This window comes from Dermacentor andersoni, chromosome 2 (assembly GCF_023375885.2).
Source record: "Dermacentor andersoni chromosome 2, qqDerAnde1_hic_scaffold, whole genome shotgun sequence".
Lineage (NCBI taxonomy): Eukaryota > Metazoa > Arthropoda > Arachnida > Ixodida > Ixodidae > Dermacentor > Dermacentor andersoni.
The window spans coordinates 36,822,015-36,840,353 of record NC_092815.1 but is presented as its reverse complement, the minus strand read 5'-3'; the positions used below and the strand labels follow the sequence as shown (position 1 = coordinate 36,840,353).

At 48.1% G+C, this 18,339-nt stretch overlaps 1 long non-coding RNA gene across 1 annotated transcript; it reads left to right on the top strand.

Moving 5' to 3' along the window:
* Positions 1–13,719: 13,719 nt before the first annotated feature.
* LOC140215913 (uncharacterized) lies at positions 13,720–17,935 on the top strand. The gene is made up of 2 exons (XR_011892506.1): positions 13,720–13,873; positions 17,806–17,935. It is a non-coding gene; the product is annotated as an uncharacterized lncRNA (long non-coding RNA).
* The last annotated feature ends 404 nt before the right edge of the window (positions 17,936–18,339 follow it).

The window sequence follows — 18,339 nt, the reverse complement described above, 5'->3', positions numbered from 1 at the left end:
AAAGAAGGGACTGTAGCCCGTAACTTGAGGCTTTGAGGTGTTAAATGCGTACGTAATGAAGGGTAGCACGCTGTCCCAGTTCTTATGATCTGACGCGACATACATGGACAGCATGTTAGTAAGAGTTCTGTTCGTGGGTTCCGTAAGGCCATTTGTTTGGGGATGATACGGGGTGGAATGTCGAAACCTTGAAGCACATAGACAAAGCATCTCTTCGACCACGTCTGCAGTGAACTGCCGCCCACGATCGCTGATGATGACTCTGGGAGGTCCATGTCGGAGAATAACAAAACGCAGCAGAAAAATACACACTGCGGTTGCAGTAGCCGATGGTATTGCAGCTGTCTCACAGTAGCGTGTCAAGTGATCGGCACACACGATAATCCAGCGATGCCAACTTGCTCAAAAGCAGTGTTGGGGGGTGGCACTGGATGGAGTTGACCAGGAGGAGCACTCGTCGGACGCTTGTAACGTTGACACTCGCTGCAGCTGGACACATACTGGGCGGTCGTCTGGCGCATTTTAGGCCAGTAGAACGTTTCTTGAAGGCGGTAGAGAGTTCGCGCAGAACCCAAATGACCAGATGTTGGATCGTCATGCATAGCACGCAAGACGGAGACTCTCCGGGACCGCCAGAAGATATCGTGGGCCTGTAGCAGAATAGTTCTTTTTGTAAAGAACCCCATCACGAACGCAGAAACGAGTGGATGGTGCTGATTGCCTTGCAGTAATGAGCAGTGGTTCTAAAGTTCGGTCTTTTTGTTGCTCGATCTTGAAGGTATTTATATCAGGAAATCCCGGCTCCAGTGATGCGATATAGCAGTCGAAGTTGTCCGCGTCGCACTCCGTCGTTGGAAGCGGCATGCGCGAGAGGCAGTCAGCGTCGGCGTGTCGGCGGCCGCTTTTATAAGAACCGGTAAAGTTATATTCCTGTAAAGGAAGTGTCCAACGCGCAAGCCGGCCCGACGGATCATGGAGATTAACCAGCCAGCAGAGAGAATGATGGTCTGTCACCACAGTGAAGGGGCGCCCGTACAGGTACGACCGGAAGCGCTGTACTGCGAAAATACCTGCAAGACATTCTTGCTCTGTAACGGTGTAGTTACGCTCGGACTTACTTAAAGAGCGACTCGCATAGGCGACGACGTGTTCTTTGGTGTCGACGCGTTGAATAAGGACAGCGCCGATGCCAATACCGCTAGCGTCCGTATGAACTTCTGTGGGAGCCGCATGGTCGAAGTGTCGGAGAATGGGATGTGACGTCAGACGAGACTTCAGCTCATGAAAACTAGCTTTATATTCAGGAGTCCATTCAAAGGGAACACCCTTCTGGAGGAGGCATGTCAGCGGATACGCGATGTTGGCAAATCCACGAATAAACCGGCGGAAGTACGAGCAAAGCCCTAGGAAACTGCGTAGCTCTTTTACATGGCGAGGTTGCTTGAAGGCTTCCACCGTAGCAGTCTTCGCTGGATCAGGTCGTATACCGTCCTTATCCACTAGGTGTCCCAGAACGAGTGTTTGGCGCTGTCCAAAATGACACTTCTTCGAGTTGAGCCCCAAACCCGCTTTGTCCAAGCAATCTAGCACAAGATCGAGACGTGCGTTGTGCTCACTGAATGTGCGCCCGAAAATCACTACGTCGTCTAGATAGCACATGCATACTTCCCACTTCAAACCACGCAGGATGTTGTCCATGAAGCACTCGACAGTTGCAGGCGCATTACAGAGCCCGAACGGCATCACATTAAATTCAAAAAGTCCATCTGGTGTTACAAATGCCGTTTTCTCCTTGTCTGCCTTGTGCATAGGAATCTGCCAGTACCCCGACCTCAAGTAAGCAGACGAAAAGTAAGACGCTGATGAGAGGCAGTCGATAGCATCATCAATACGCGGAAGAGGATATGCGTCCTTTTTAGTGATGGTGTTGAGGCGGCGGTAGTCAACACAAAATCGCTATGTACCATCTTTCTAACCAGAATCACTGGCGCTGCCCACGGTCTACAGGATTCTTGGATTACATTCTTATTTAGCATTTCGTGGACTTGGTCATTGATCACCTTGCGTTCCGATGGTGAGATTCTGTATGGTTTCTGCAGCAACGGTTGGGCAGATCCCGTATCTATGCGATGGTGTATACGAGAAGGAGGAAACAATGGTGGCCCCTCTAGCTGGAAAAAGTCAAACAGTCAGGCATGTTTTAGCAGAATATTCGCCACTTCGTGACGCTGCTTAGTGCTGAGTGACTTGTTTACCATAGTCAGAAATGAGCAGTGTGCCGCAGGGCAGGCATTAACGAAATGGCGCTCATCCGCAGAATCAAGGGCCTCTGTAAGAATGGCGAGCGATAGCACTTGATCTTCATGGTAGGCAGCAAGTTTCAGACCCTGTGGCAGTATTGTAGGTTCACTCGAACAGTTTACGGCTCATAAGTTAGTGCGTCCCTGAACAACTGATAGCGTGCAATACGGTATCAGTACATTCCTCTTGATGCAACTCAGATGAACGGGCACCACGGTAGCGCCAAACGTTCCGTCGGTGGTAGGGAAACAGGCAACTGAAACACACGTTGCGGATAACGGAGGCACAACTGTATCCCGGGATACACAAAGCACACTTTCACGATACGGTGGGCCTTCCATAACGCAGCAGAAAAACTCGTACCTACACTGAGGTAACGTCTACATTACACACGCCCACAGGATACAACAACTCCCCACTCACTCCGCGAAACGTATCGGCACGGTCCCAGCGAAACATCACTTTTCGTCCTAGGAGGCTTTTGAACGCAAGACTCATCACTGAAACGGTTGCTCCCGTGTCCACTAAGGTCATGGATGAATCCCCGTCAATTAATACAGACACCTTATTCTTAAACATACAAATGGTTGGAGGTATCTCTGTCGACATCGAAGATTGTCCAGCGACCTCACCTCCAACGGCCGCGCTGGCTAGTTTTCCTGAGGTGGCGACGGGCATCGACGCCGCGGAGAGGGCGATCGGCGTACACGAGGAGCGGGTGGTGGTGTCAAGCTGCGATCGCATGCTGGAGAACGGTTCCGCAGCGGCTCCGGGCGCTGGCGAGGCAAGCTTCCTAAATATGTGTGCGAGGGCGAATATGTTTCGCCCAGAGGAGCGCGGTACCGCCTAGACATCGGCGATCGGTCGAACTTCGGTGGTTGGCGGCGATTGCAGTACCTGGCAATGTGACCCAAGTCGCCACAGCTATAACACACAGGTAAACGACGATCGATGAACTGCCCTTCGAAGCGCTCAGCCGTGGGGGGTCGTGTAGCAGAACGAAGCGGCTGAGCCTGCTGCACAGGAGGAACGGTCGGTCTCCGTGCAAACCTGCTGGGGCGAGGGTGTTCTGTAGGTCGGTGTTCGGGCGTAAATGTGCCCTCACGTGGCCATGGAGCTCCTCTGTGGTTGACGTCTGTGACACATACCGCCGGTTGCCAGGAAGCGCAGGGTGCGGCAGGCGCCATGTGTTGCGGGTAATAAGCGTCAGGTTGTCGTATGACGTCGCGCGCAAGTTCCTGGTGCCGCAGCAGTTCTTCACGCACGATCTGCCGTATGGTAGACGAAAGATCGGCAGACGGGCTCTCATCGACGCTGGCAACGGTTTTCACATTCGCCCGGCGTCCAAATTTTGGCACAATACGACGTGTTTTCAACATCTCAAACTTACGGCAATGACGCACGACATCTGAGACGGAGTCAACGTGTTCCCGGCTTATGAGGAAATTCTATACATCTTCTGCAATTCCTCTGAGGAGATGTCCGACACGGTCTTCCTCAGACATCTGCGAATTTACGATATTGCACAGCTTGAGGATTTCCTCTATGTATATAGTGCATGTTTCGCCAGGAGCTTGAGCTCTTTGAGCTAGTGTTCTCTCTGCGCGTTTCTGTTTGGTGTAAGAGTGGCCAAAACACTTCTTAATTTCCTCAACAAAGCGCTCCCACGTTGTTAGCGAGTCTTCGTGGTTTTCATACCACATCAGCGCTGTCTCACTCAGAAAGAGCACGACATATTCAAGCTGAGTGACAGAATCCCAACGGTTGTAGCGGCTCACCCTTGCGTAGTGCGTCAGCCACTCGTCGACGTCTTCGCCCACTTTTCCCGCGAACGAGCGTGGTTCCACGTAGTGCTGCAAAGGTCCGACTGGCGCTGACCTTTGAGCAGGTGAAACTAGAGCTGGCATCTGTCCACCTCCGTCCTGAGCCATAGGGAAGGTCGTTGGCAAGAGACCGGCAAGACGACGTCTCCGGCGAAGTTCTAGATGTTGCGACTCCGTGGTACGTTGTGTCGTACCCCGCACCTCCACCACTCTGTTACGCCCACAAAAGGCGTTATTTTGAAGCTGGGTAGAGTTAGATGCGATGGCCTTGATCAGCTGAGCGCCTGTCGATATTCAGCTAGCCAGCCACCCGTCGTCTTCTTCGTTCACCACTCTTCGGTGCCCCCGCATATTGTTTGTTGAGGCGTGAACCCACTGTGCACGTAAGAGTGTCACAATACATATACATATATATATATACATATATATATATACATATATATATATATATATTCTTTTCGGCAGCCGTTGGTGCGCGACTGGCATAGGCAACAACTCGCTCTAGTGAGGTGGCATCACGCTGTAGGACAGCACCGATCCCATGACCACTAGCGTCGGTGTGCAAACAAGTTGGTGCGTTCTCATCGAAGTGACAGAGGACAGGGTCGGTCGTTAATGCTTGCTTGAGGGCTTGAAAAGAAAGTTCGCAGTCGTCTGTCCAAGGGAACGCAGTGCCCGACGTGAGCAACTTGTGCAGCAGCGATGCCACGGCAGCAAAATTACTGATGAAGCGGCGGAAGTAGGATGCCAGGCCCAAGAAACTTCTTGTTTTTTTTTTCTTTTTTTATCTTCAGGGCGAGGGAAGCGAAACACGGGCAGCAACCTTTTCGGGATCTGGTCGAACGCCATCTTTGCTGATAAGGTGGCCCAACACTTTGATGTTCTTTCTGGCAAAATGGCATTTCTTTGTGTTGAGTTGGAGTCCGGCGTTCGAAATACATGTGAAAACTTCGTCCAAACGCTCAAGGTACTGACGAAAAGTTGTAGAAAAAATAACGATGTCATCTGAATAGTACAGACAGGTCTTCCACTTAAGGCCACGTAAAACTCTGTCGATCATTCGTTCAAATGTTGCAGAAGCATTACATAAACCGAAGGGCATGACGTTGAACTCGTAAAGTCCGTCTGGTGTTGCAAAGGCTGTCTTGTACTTGTCCGCTTGGTCCATGGGGATTTGCCAGTATCCGGATCGGATGTCTAGACTAGAGAAATATTCTGCACCCTGGAGGGAGTCAATGGCATCGTCGATTCTTGGCATCGGATATACGTCTTTGCGCGTCATCTTATTAAGGGCTCGATAATCGACGCAAAATCGTACAGAGCCGTCTTTCTTGCGAACCAGTACAACAGGAGATGACCAAGAACTTGACGATGGCCGAATGATGTTTTTTTTGAGCAAGTCATCAACGTTATCCGCAATGATTTTCCGTTCTGTGGAAGGCACGCGATACGGGCAGCGGCGTACAATCGAACTGCCTTCTGTTTCGATGCGATGTACTGCGACGGAAATGCGCCCCAGAAGCTTGGAGTAAACGTCAAATAAGGCGCTGTGTTTTTGCAGGAGTGCCAAAAGGTCTTCTTTCTGCGCAGCGGTGAGATCGGAATTTATCGCGGCCGTTAAAGCAGCGGCATCAGTATGATAATCAGTTGTGGTAGACAAAGGTGGTGATTCGGTGTGAAGCGGTACCAGCGAAAGAGGTTCGGTGTCAGTAAAACAAGTCACAGTGGTGCCCTGGGAGAGCACAACTGGCGAAGAAGCAGGGTTACGAACAGCGACTAACGCTCTACCGTCCTGAAACAGCACCAGGCTAGGAGTAAGGCTAAGCCCACCAGAAATGCAGTGACCACTCGGTGCAAGGAACACATCACCATTAAGAATAGTGTCGCAAGTCAGTGTGAGAATATGCTCATTGCCCGCGGGAATGAAACAGTCGGCGGACGTGACGAAACGTAGGCTATGAGCATCGACAGCGGACGAAGATTCAGTGTCCGTCATATGAATAATTCGCTGACGGCAAGAGATGAAAGCTGAGGCGGGGGCCAGGAAGTCCCATCCCGAAATCATCGCGTAAGTACACGAAGACAGCACGACGAACTGAATGTTGTGAAGGATGCCACCAATAAAAATGCGCGCAGTTCTAACACCGGAGGGCTGAACAAGAACTGCATTAGCACAACGAAGGTGATGGTCATTATACGGTCTCTTCACTTTTCGCAATCGAGAACACAAGTCAGTACTAATAATGGAAAGCGATACACCTCTGTCAATCAAGGCTTCGATTGGGACCCCTTCAACACACACCAAAGGTACATTTGACGGGTGCTCCGGAGGACTTTCATGTTGTCCAAAGGATGCAGCTTTCCCTCCTGAAGCTGCACCATTTAGTTTTCCGGGTGGTGATAGGAGGACGAAGTAGCCGGTCGTAGAGGGGAAGAGGAGCGCCGCATCGGTGATGGAGAGCGACGACGCGGCAAACGCAAAGAACCTGCATTGTTGAAGTCCTGTGGAGATGGGAAACGTCGTGGATAATAATCGTAGTCCGAACGCCGACGTCGTGGTACAGGGCCGGAAAACTCATTCCTTTCAAGCCCGTCATAGCCACGTCTTTCATCTTGCTGAAAGCGTCAGCAAAACCTTGAAATGTGGCCACAGGTGCCGCAGTAGTAACAAACCGGTCGAGGTGGGCTCCATGCGTTGTAAGATGGAACAGGTGGTGGTCTTGTAGCGATAGGATTCAGGGACACGTGCGGTGCAGGTGCCTGTTGTGGTGGCTGCTGGGAGGGTGGTACTATAGAGGTAACCTTAGCGTAAGTTGGCGTAGGGATAGGGTGCGGGCTCGGAACTTGCGGGCAGGTCACGGCAGCTATCTCTTCCCTCACGATATGGCGTAGGCGGCCACCAGGAGGCGTCAAATGGGCCTCAGGAGGGTTTGGCGAAGCTTGGACGTGCAGTTCCTCACGGATGATGGAGCGAATCAAGGCACGTAGTTCGCTGTCGTTTGACGCTTTGAAATAAGATGTGTCAGGGTGTAAGCGGAGCATGTGAAGCTCATCAAGACGCTGACACGTACTGATGATGTCTGCGACGGTAGTGGGATTCAGCACTACAAGAGCATTGAATGCCGCAGCCCCAATACCTTTGAGCAAGTGGCGTACACGGTCACTCTCTGCCATCGAGGTGTTCGCGCGGGTGCAGAGGGCAACGACGTCCCCAGTGTACGAAGTGTAAGATTCACCCGAGTGCTCAACACGCTCAGCAAGCTTCTTCTTGGCGATATCGGAGCGGACAGACGAGTTCGCGAAAATTTGGCGTAGATAGTGTTTAAAGGTGCTCCAGTTGACGAAATCGAGCTCATGATTGTAAAACCAAGTTTTCACAACGCCGGTTAGGTAGAAGGCGACGTGAGCAATTTTTGCTGATTCGTTCCAGTGGTTAAAGTCACTAACGCGCTCGTATAGCTCCAACCAGTCTTCAACGTCGTCACCTGGAAGCCCAGCAAACACCGGTGAATCCTTCGGAGGGGTGGTGACTGTCCAAGAAGGAGTTGCCGCAGGAGTAGGCAAGGTGGATGCCGTGGTATTGGTCGGCTGGTCTTGCGACATGGTTGAGTGCAGTTGCTAGAGGCGGCGACCCGAGCGGAGCTCCAGGAATGTAGCGTAGGTGAAGCTGGAGAGAGACCGGGAGCGAAAGGGCGAAGGAACCGGGCAGCACACTCCACCACTTGTGAGACGAGGTTTAGGCAGCCAGCCTCTTCTTTATTCTGTGAAGTGAGAGCCCCACCACCAGGCCCCAAAACGGTGATGATGAGTACGTACAGGTGAGAATATGAAGCGTATGAATAATGCTCACAATATATATATATATATATATATATATATATATATATATATATATAGATATGTATATATATAGGCTAAACATAGAAGTGAGTTAGAAAAAAAGATACGCGGGAAGTTCAGTAGTTCAGTCAGGCGTCAGTCTGGTTGCTGCCCAGTACTTCAGAAGGAGAAGAGCTGAAATATATAAATATGAGCAAGGGTTTCAAGCAGTATAATGACGTAAAACAGGAGGCCTAACGAGCGCTTAATTGGGTTGCCTGCTATTTTTTTCTTGATCAAGCACTGTGTTCTCCCCTCACTTCTTATCTTGTTATTTCCTTCTCGAAAAGTACCCTTTCTGTGAAAGTTGTGTCTGTGGTGAGAAAATAGACCACTTGTTTTCTTTTTCTTTTTTTCGGCGTCACATTGCTGAGGTGCACTTTTTGCGTCCTGCTCTGTTGACAGATAGGACAATCGCTACTTGTCAAAGCAAAACGAATAGTAATGTCAGCAGGATTTCGACCCTGCCAAAAAATACGCTGTTTTCCTTACCTGAGTATGTGCCAATCAGCCCAAGTTATAACCTCATTTGATTTGGCCTTGTAACTGCGACATCAGGTTTGGCCGCAACGTGCAATGCGCAAAGAATGACGAAGTGCGCCCGTAGACATTGTGAGCGTCGGGGTTTATATGGATGTAACAAAACGATCAGGCAATTTTTATACAGAAACGCTACAATGCGAAGATTCATTTGGCATTACTCTATTCCGTTCTTAACATCCACCGCTCACGACTGGCAGCTATAGGGACTTGTGAGAATTTGTTGGGCGCCCCTCAGGCCATCGAAGAAGCCGTAAGAGGAGTAAAATTGGAATGTACTCCTCACATCATTCCTTCCAAGGCTTCGCCGTTAGAGAGTGCTCCACATGCCTATAAGGTGCAACGATCGCTCATTGGAAAAACTCCAAGTTTTCTCTTTTTGACGGAGCCTACGTCTTTCACATCTGACACGAGTGTCTGAAGCATATGAAAGGGCCCGCATCGATTGCAGGTAGATTGATTTGCTGCGTACAGTGTCTGGGCTTAATAGAATTGGGTGGCGCCACCAAAACAGCATTCATGGCGCGCACAGCGCCTTTTCAGTGGCTCGTGTTCTAGCCGCTTGCACTTTCTGGCAACAAACCCGTTAACCATGCTGATAGGGACATACATCTTTTCCAAGCCGTTCCCTGCAGGCCACGCGAGTAGTTAGCGAAGAGTTCGGGACCGTTAGGGGAATTTTCCGTGACGTTTGCGAGATGAGTTGGAGTTGCGCTTCTTTGCGTGCGATCGCGCGTCATCTGCTTTCAGCAAGCTTTCGATGTTCAATTTTTTTCTACACACGCATTAAAAAAAAAAGAAGGAATAAAACGAAAAAAAAAAACGATCATGCCCTTTGTAAAAAGAAAAGCAATTGTCGTACCAAGAATCTCATTAGAATGATCCAGAGGAAATACAAACTAGCACCTTTAGAAGAAAAAAGAATATTAGACGAGGAAAGCTCCATTTGCTAGCATTCTGGGCGGGGCAGTCGTTACGCTGCTAAGACTAACCAATCTATGAAGGGCCCGCCCTGGTTGCTTAGTGGCTTCGGCGTTACGCTGCTAAGCACGAGGTCGCGGCATCAAATGCCGGCCGTGGCGGCTGCATTTCGATGGCGGCGAAATGGGAAAACGCTCATGTACTTAGATTTAGGTGCACGTCAAAGGACCCCAAGTTATTAACATTATTCCGGAAGGCCACCGCCCCCCCCCCCCCCCCTCCGGAACTGCGTGTCCCGTAATTATACCGTGGTTTCGGCTCCTAAATGATCGAACTGTGATTGATAAAATGCTCGAATTTGTACTTAGAATACGGGAAGCAGTGGGCGCGAAAATAGGCTGATGATGACCGGAAACACGTTTATTTTGTTTCGTGAAGGTGTGCGCAAGTTCTCAATTTATGTGCGAGTAACTTGCAGTTTTTATCTCGTTCGCAGGCTAATCTTTGGCTGACTACCCAGAAACTTATTTCTCAGAATTTCAGTGCCACTACGCTTTAGAATTTGATGTTCACCGCTAGCGTAAACTTAAAAAGAAATATTCGGTAGAGTCATCCCTGTGGAATCGAAGCCTTTATGAGTTGTATTGAGAGCACGTAGGAGATACAGGCTTTTGAATTAATACATTTACCATGGTAAATTGCACGCTCTCTCTCTCTTCGGACAGCGGACACCACTGTAGTGTTCATTGCAAGGAAATATTGTTTATTTAAGATTTCTGCATATGTGACAAGGGTTTCCTACGCTTCTGTGGCGGTGTGACACCAAAGAATATTCATCTTCGTTCAGAAAGCGCTGACTGGCGTAGAGAGAATGAGCAACGTTGCCCCCACCAGTATCTGCCTTCAATGATCTGTCCTGCACAGAATTGTAACAGCCTGCAATCTCGTGGAAAGCCATATCCTGCTACAATTAGAACACCTCACAATATAATGCAATACATTGGCTTCTCAACAAATACGGCGTTGGTTAAACGTGATGCGGTTCGTCTAAGAAAAGAGACTGACAAAACAAAATTATAAGTATCGCAGTTCTCATCGTGCCATTGTGGATATCCCTACTCGCTCCCTTTAAGTGAAACGTAAATTAACATGCACGCTCTAAATAGCAACTTAGAGAAGATAGTTGGTCTACGTGGTGCTTATTACAGACTTGAGGAATCATTGACGAGCGCGAAAAGGAAAACGAAGGACAGCAAGAAACTGCCGACAGCAAGAAGCTTGCGTTCTGTCCTGTATAGTTCTCTCTGTCGTCTGTCGTCTTTTTCGCAGGAGTTGATCACCCCTCAAGCCTCTAAATAATAATAATAATAATTATGGGGTTTTACGTGCCAAAACCACTTTCTGATTATGAGGCACGCCGTAGTTGAGGACTCCGGAAATTTTGACCACCTGTGGTTCTTTAACGTGCACCTAAATCTAACCACACGGGTGTTTCCGCATTTCGCCCCCATCGAAATGCGGCCGCCGTGGCCGGGATTCGATCCCGCGACCTCATGCTTCGCAGCCCAACACCATAGCCACTGAGCAACCACGGCGGGTACAAGCCTCTAAATGGCAACCAGGTCGGGCAGGGGAAGCGCCTCTGGTTCGGGCTTCTTCGCTTGCTGCTGTCGGCGACCTTGACTTCAACGACCGCATTGGTTCACTCGCGGAGTGGGTCGTATATATATATGTGTGTGCTGTTCTCCCAACAGTATGAAACTTATTGGCAATGCCTCATTCCGAACCGTTGCTTAATGAATCAGCTAGAACGGGGAGAAGGACGGCATGGTTTTGAACAATGCTCTTAAGAGAAGGTCAAGGTCAGCTCCTTCTTTTAGGAGTCTCCTACACTCTCTCTACACCGCAGCATGTTCAGAGCTCATTTATTACGCGACATTAGGCACCCAAATCTTTCCTCAGAAAATTGTCATTTTAGGAAGGTAAGGTAGGGTTGCATGGGGTCAAAGCGGAGTGGCATAGGGGAAGCAGTATGCCTCCGGCTGCTCCATATAATCCCTATGAATAATAATAATAATAATAATAATAATAATAATAATAATAATAATAATAATAATAATAATAATAATAATGTGCGTTAAAATAAGGAAATATGTTATTCCAGAGGCCTCTACCAAATTATGTTTTTGTTATGGCTGGTTATAGGTTATCATAATTAAAGTCTGGGTCATTAGAAACCTCTACGGGTATAATTGAGGAATAAGACTGGAATGTTATTGTCGTATTCCCATCTCATTCTTTTACGCTCTACGCCACTGGCTAAAGCGGTGCTACACACCCATGTTATCACCGGGATCGACTGGCCCTCTGCGTCGGGTGATAAGAAAGCAATAAAATCGAACGGAAATAATCGATGCTGTAGCGGCGCGTCTATGGCCTCCAGAGGCGGTGAAGAAGATGGTTCAGTTTTTATGTAGCGCGAGGATAGAACACATTATAGGCGAGCTCTACCTGAGCGGCTGTGGTATCGGCCGTTCCTGAGGTCAGGCCGATACCACTGCCCATGCGTGTGGCTGGCTGGCATAAATAAACCGTGGCTACGGCGGCCACCTCCTCGCGCTGCCTCCTACAAATTGGTGGCCCGGACGACTGAGCCCAGTCATGCCAGCGTTAATGCCCCGACTCTACCAAGGCGAGAGGGACGTGGCCTCACGCGGGCCCACAGACGTCCCGCTGTTGTAGGGAGTCCGGCAATTCTACATCGACATGCGGGCATCTGGTTCATGCAGCTGTACAGCCACTTCCTTCTCAACAAGGTTCCAGGCTCCGGCTGCCACCCCACCAGCCTCGCCTTGAGCGGCAACCGTCCTTGCTCGCTACGCCACCTCGAGCCCTCAGTTCCAACAGTTCTCGCCATTTGAACCGGTGCGTCATTCCGCGTCTTGTCGTCCAACATCACCAGCGTCCAACCGTGCCGATCGTTAGAACGCCCAGGCCCCAGCAGCAAACCGCTACTCGGTCCCTGAGCTTCCTACCCATTTGAAAGGCAGCTGCGCGACAAATCTTTCCAAGGAATTCACTGGGCCAAGCGTATGCGTTTTCGGCTACACTATACGGCCCGCCACTCTCCTTCCTTGGACGGTCCCGCAAGCTGTCCGCTTTCCGTTCGGCGGCACCTCACTCATCACCGATTCAGATGCTCTCCCACCGGCTCCACTAGGCGCAAATTTCACTCTCGCAGGCACAGCGACGCGGCAAGCACAAGCTCGCCGATGCTTTCAGAGACCACCGCAACCCTGATGCTATCGGCATTCGAGATTTCACCGCAAGCAGTAGCAGGCGCGCCTTCCGACGTTCTGTGCTCGCACCTTGCGCGGATGCATGGCCTGAGTCCGGCAGCAGTGCACCCAGCGAGCAGGGCGACTAAGTGATCCTGTATATCGTTACAGCCACACGTTTCCTGGGGCCTTGGATCAACGCTTCGGCTTGCCATCAACGACGCAGGCTGCCTGTGTCCTTTGGTTACCGTGACGCCCGCGCATCCTACTGCGCATTCTCGTCTCTGCCTACGCTGACGGAGCAGAGTGCCCGGCTGCCTACATAAGCCCGGAATCCTTGCTTCGCTCTTCAGTCCGGCAGCAGTGCACCCAGCGAGCAGGGCGACTAAGTGATCCTGTATATCGTTACAGCCACACGTTTCCTGGGGCCTTGGATCAACGCTTCGGCTTGCCATCAACGACGCAGGCTGCCTGTGTCCTTTGGTTACCGTGACGCCCGTGCATCCTACTGCGCATTCTCGTCTCTGCCTACGCTGACGGAGCAGAGTGCCCGGCTGCCTACATAAGCCCGGAATCCTTGCTTCGCTCTTCAGTCCGGCAGCAGTGCACCCAGCGAGCAGGGCGACTAAGTGATCCTGTATATCGTTACAGCCACACGTTTCCTGGGGCCTTGGATCAACGCTTCGGCTTGCCATCAACGACGCAGGCTGCCTGTGTCCTTTGGTTACCGTGACGCCCGTGCATCCTACTGCGCATTCTCGTCTCTGCCTACGCTGACGGAGCAGAGTGCCCGGCTGCCTACATAAGCCCGGAATCCTTGCTTCGCTCTTCAGTCCGGCAGCAGTGCACCCAGCGAGCAGGGCGACTAAGTGATCCTGTATATCGTTACAGCCACACGTTTCCTGGGGCCTTGGATCAACGCTTCGGCTTGCCATCAACGACGCAGGCTGCCTGTGTCCTTTGGTTACCGTGACGCCCGTGCATCCTACTGCGCATTCTCGTCTCTGCCTACGCTGACGGAGCAGAGTGCCCGGCTGCCTACATAAGCCCGGAATCCTTGCTTCGCTCTTCAGTCCGGCAGCAGTGCACCCAGCGAGCAGGGCGACTAAGTGATCCTGTATATCGTTACAGGTAAGAACAAACGACCTTGACACGTTATAGTAATTACCTTGCTTGCTGCACTGCTGCCGGACAACCAAAAATAGATATATATTTTGTATTTTGACTGCTTTTTGACGTGGGCACACGATGTCAAAGAAAGAAGAAAAGGAGCTCGCAAGTGCGTTTTCAGACTTCCGCAGGGAAATGCGGGCTGAAATGAGGCAAATAAAAGATAGTCTGCGCTTCTGTAGCGACACCTGTGATGAAGTTAAGGCAATTACTGGTGACATCAAGGCGTTACATCAAGAAATAAAAGCGTTAACAGCTCAGAATCAACATCTCAAAGCGGAAAACGAGAGACTTGAAAAGAAAGTGGACGAGCTCGAACAATATCAGCGAAGTAATAACCTGGAAATCAGGGGTGTGCCAGAGGAGCTCGACTCGACCTCAGTGATAAAAAAGATCGGTGAACTTGTTGGTGAAGCGGTAACTGATACTGATATCGACATTTGCCACCGGGTGCCCACGGCCCGCAGAGAGGATAAGAACATCGTTGTACGGTTCATATCGCGAACCAAGCGCAACACGTTCCTTGCCAAGTCAAAAAAAAAAGAAGCTGTCATCTGAAGATGTCGGATATAAGGGCACAGGCATCACTACCATTTACGTGAATGAGCACTTAACACGACAGAACAAGCAACTTCTTGGGGCTGCCCTTGCGGAAAAGAAAAAAGCCGGATGGAAATACGTCTGGGTCAGCTCGGGTAAAATTTTGGCACGGAAAGATGAACAGACCGATGCCATTCGAATTGCAAACAAACAAGATATCGCCCACATCAAATAATCTTAGACGTCATTGTGTTGGTCCGGGTTTCTCATTTAATCAGTATGATGCTCAACTCATCCTCTTTCATTACTGAATCGTCCACGCTAAAATCAAATCTTCAATATTTACACCCATGTTTTTCCTTATTACACTTAAATGTTCGTAGCATGAGGAACAAGCAAGATGAGCTGGACATCTGGCTAAAGTCCCTGCAAGTTAATTTTGACGCATTCATGTTCACAGAAACATGGTTAAGCAAAGATGAGCCTTCTCCTTGTTTCACTGATTACATTCCAATACGATTAGACAGAACTGGTAGAGGTGGTGGCCTGATTATTTATCTAAAGCGAAAGTATGCATATCATATTGTTGATGAGTGCACAGTTATGAATAGGGATATAGAGTGCCTAACGGTGGAAACCAGCACGTTTTTAATTGCTGATCTGTACAGACCACCGACTGGATACAAGCGGCATTTCCTACAGCATTTAGAAAATGTAATAATCTATTGTATTAATACTAATAAGCAGTTCTTTCTCTTGGGAGATGTAAACATCGACACGTTGGCCGACGACTCTTCTGCGCGCGACTTGATGAATCTTTTATCCTCTTATGGGTGCGAAAATGCTATTTCTATGCCAACCCGAATTACTTCACAAAGTTATACTTCCATAGATATATGTGTTTCAAACCTGAATGCATCAGATTTCAAAGCAGGGGCATTATCATGTGACATCAGTGACCATCTGCCTATATTTTTTGCCACACAACACATCCTAACCACGAACTATAAACGCAGCAGGCTTGAACATAGGGTGGTGAACGACTCATCGTTAAGCTACTTTCATTCTTTAATTGAGCGGGCTGACTGGTCAAATGTGTACTTACAGCAGGATGCAAATTCTGCGTATGAGGTTTTTCTTCGGGTCTTTCTTAGTTGCTACAATGATGCATTTCCACTGAGAGAGTATAAGAAATGCAATGGGAAGATTAAAAAGCCATGGATTGACACCGCCCTGCTAAAACGCATCAAGAAGAAAAATAATATGTTCCACAAATTCATAAAATGCAAAGACGATGACTTGTTCAAAGAATTTAAAAAATATCGCAATCAATTAAACGCTGATATAAAGAAAGCCAAACTTGCATATTATGAAGCAATGTTTGCTAGGATAAGAACGGATCCGGCAAAGATCTGGAGACAGGTAAATTATCTTACTGGAAGGAACCCATCACTGGTTAAGGCTGACCAAATAGTAATCAATGACTCTATAGGAGGCAAGACGCTAGCAGATGAAATTAACGAGTATTTCATTAATGCAGCCGTACCCCAGCCGTCTATTCAACAAAGTGGGCTCTACTGGCCTTCTCGTCGAGTAAATTCATTTGTTTTGGATGCCGTTACCGAAAGAGAAATCAATGGTCTTATAATATGCTTAAAAAATAATGTCGCAAGTGGGTATGATGAAATTAAAGTTGAACCTGTAAAGCGAGTGTCACTAATTATCAGCCCTGTCCTAGCCTATCTCATTAGTCTCACATTTTCTACTGGAGTCTTCCCAGATAAATTAAAGCTGGCCAAAGTAATTCCGATACACAAAGGAGGTAGAATTGACGATATTACTAATTACCGGCCAATCTCAGTGCTACCGGTGTTTTCAAAGATTTACGAATTGTCAATCAATAACAGGCTGTCAAAATATCTAACCAAGTATCACATAATATCACCCTCACAGTATGGTTTTCAGAAAAACAAGACAACTCAGGACGCTCTCCTTGCCGTCAAGCAGCAAATAATCAGAAATTTCGAAGATCAGCTTTTCACCTTAGGCATATTTCTCGATCTGCGCAAAGCTTTTGATTCCGTTGACCACGAAATCTTAGCTATAAAATTAGATTGCTATGGAATTCGAGGTATCACATTGGACCTTATCAAGAGCTACTTATCGTTTCGGCGTCAGTTTGTTAAAATAGACTGTAGTTCTTCAAAACAGCTTGACATTAAACTAGGTGTCCCGCAAGGTTCGATATTAGGCCCGTTACTTTTCCTCTTATATGTTAATGACATTACGGAACTACAAAGAACACCCACAATAACCATGTTTGCAGATGACACTAGTTTATTCTTTACAGGTAGATCACTGCATGACATTGAGCAATCGGCCAATCTGTATTTAAGTGATTTATCCGCCTGGTTGCAACAAAACAAACTTCAGTTGAATGCAGTAAAAACAAAGTACATGATATTTAAGCCAATCAATAAGCATAAAAAAATGATTAACTTACAGTACAGAGGACATAACTTAGAACAAGTAAGTGTGCAAAAGTTCCTTGGGGTATGGTTTAGTGAAGAGTTGTCTTGGACCCCCCATGTCAATCATCTGCTCTCCGAACTCGCGAAGTCTGTTGGATGTATTAGAAAAATAGCTCCTCTTATACCCCTTTGGCTAAAGCAATCACTATATTACTCCCTGTTCTATTCTAAACTTTTGTATGGCATTCTGGTCTGGGGGACAACGACAAAAGGAAACTATGATAGGCTACAGCTGCTGCAAAAACGTGTCCTCCGGATTTTTGTGAACCACACCAGCCCTATTAGTTTGTTGCCGACACAACCACTATTTCCTAGATTTGATGTTTTACCTGCAAATAAAGTCTATTTATGGATACTGGCACAGCGAATTTATAAACAGAAACTCCACAGTATTTACACACCTGTCTTGGCGCAATATGATATCCGTAACCCCAAACGCAGAAATAAAAAAGTCAGAACAAATTATGGCAAACAAGATCTGGAATATCAGGTAATAGACATGTTAAATAGCTGTGCTTCTGTTTTGGATTTCTGCCTACCCAGAAAAACGTTCAAACGTGAACTGCGGTCCATTTTGTTTTCCGTCGATTCTGTTTTTCGTTGAAATTGTTAAGTTACAATGACAAATGTAAATTTCCGTTTCAATTGTTGACTTCATTTTAAGTATTTTTGTGATATGAGTGAATCTTCAATGTGATTTTTTAAAAAAATAAACTGTCCATAGTGTTTAAGTACACCCATATTGTATAGAATGTATGATGTATGTATGATGTAGGCTGTATACGTGTACTATTTGTAACGCCGCCTCTCTTTTGTTACCAGCTCTCTGCTGTACTGCTGTGGACGGCTCCTTTTGTTACGGGGGCAGAGACCTCGTCAGGCAATCATGCCTTTAGTCTCTGCCACCCGCAGGATGATGTGATTTTCCTGCAAATAAAAACTGACTGACTGACTGACTGACTGACTGACACAATTATCATGGTACAATTATCATGATACAGCTATACATGGATGATACAATTAATCGGATATATCCAAACATAAAAAATTGACGTGATGGTTGTTGCCGCCATAACCTAAACATCACATTCGGAAAATGTACAGTCGCTCACGAATTTCGACATCTCATCCTTTGGGGTAAGTTGAAGATGGCGGGAAAAAGAATGGCGAAGGCTATGATGCCGCTCCCAAACGCAACTCTGCGCTACGACAAGTGTACGTCACGACAAGGCTCTTGGCGCTGCAATTTGAAATTTGACACTACAAGGCAGCACATTCATTCCTATTGAAGGGTATCTTTAAAGTTATGAATGTTGATTTCTGTCCCCATCAACCTCATTCTCTCCACCTTGTGGG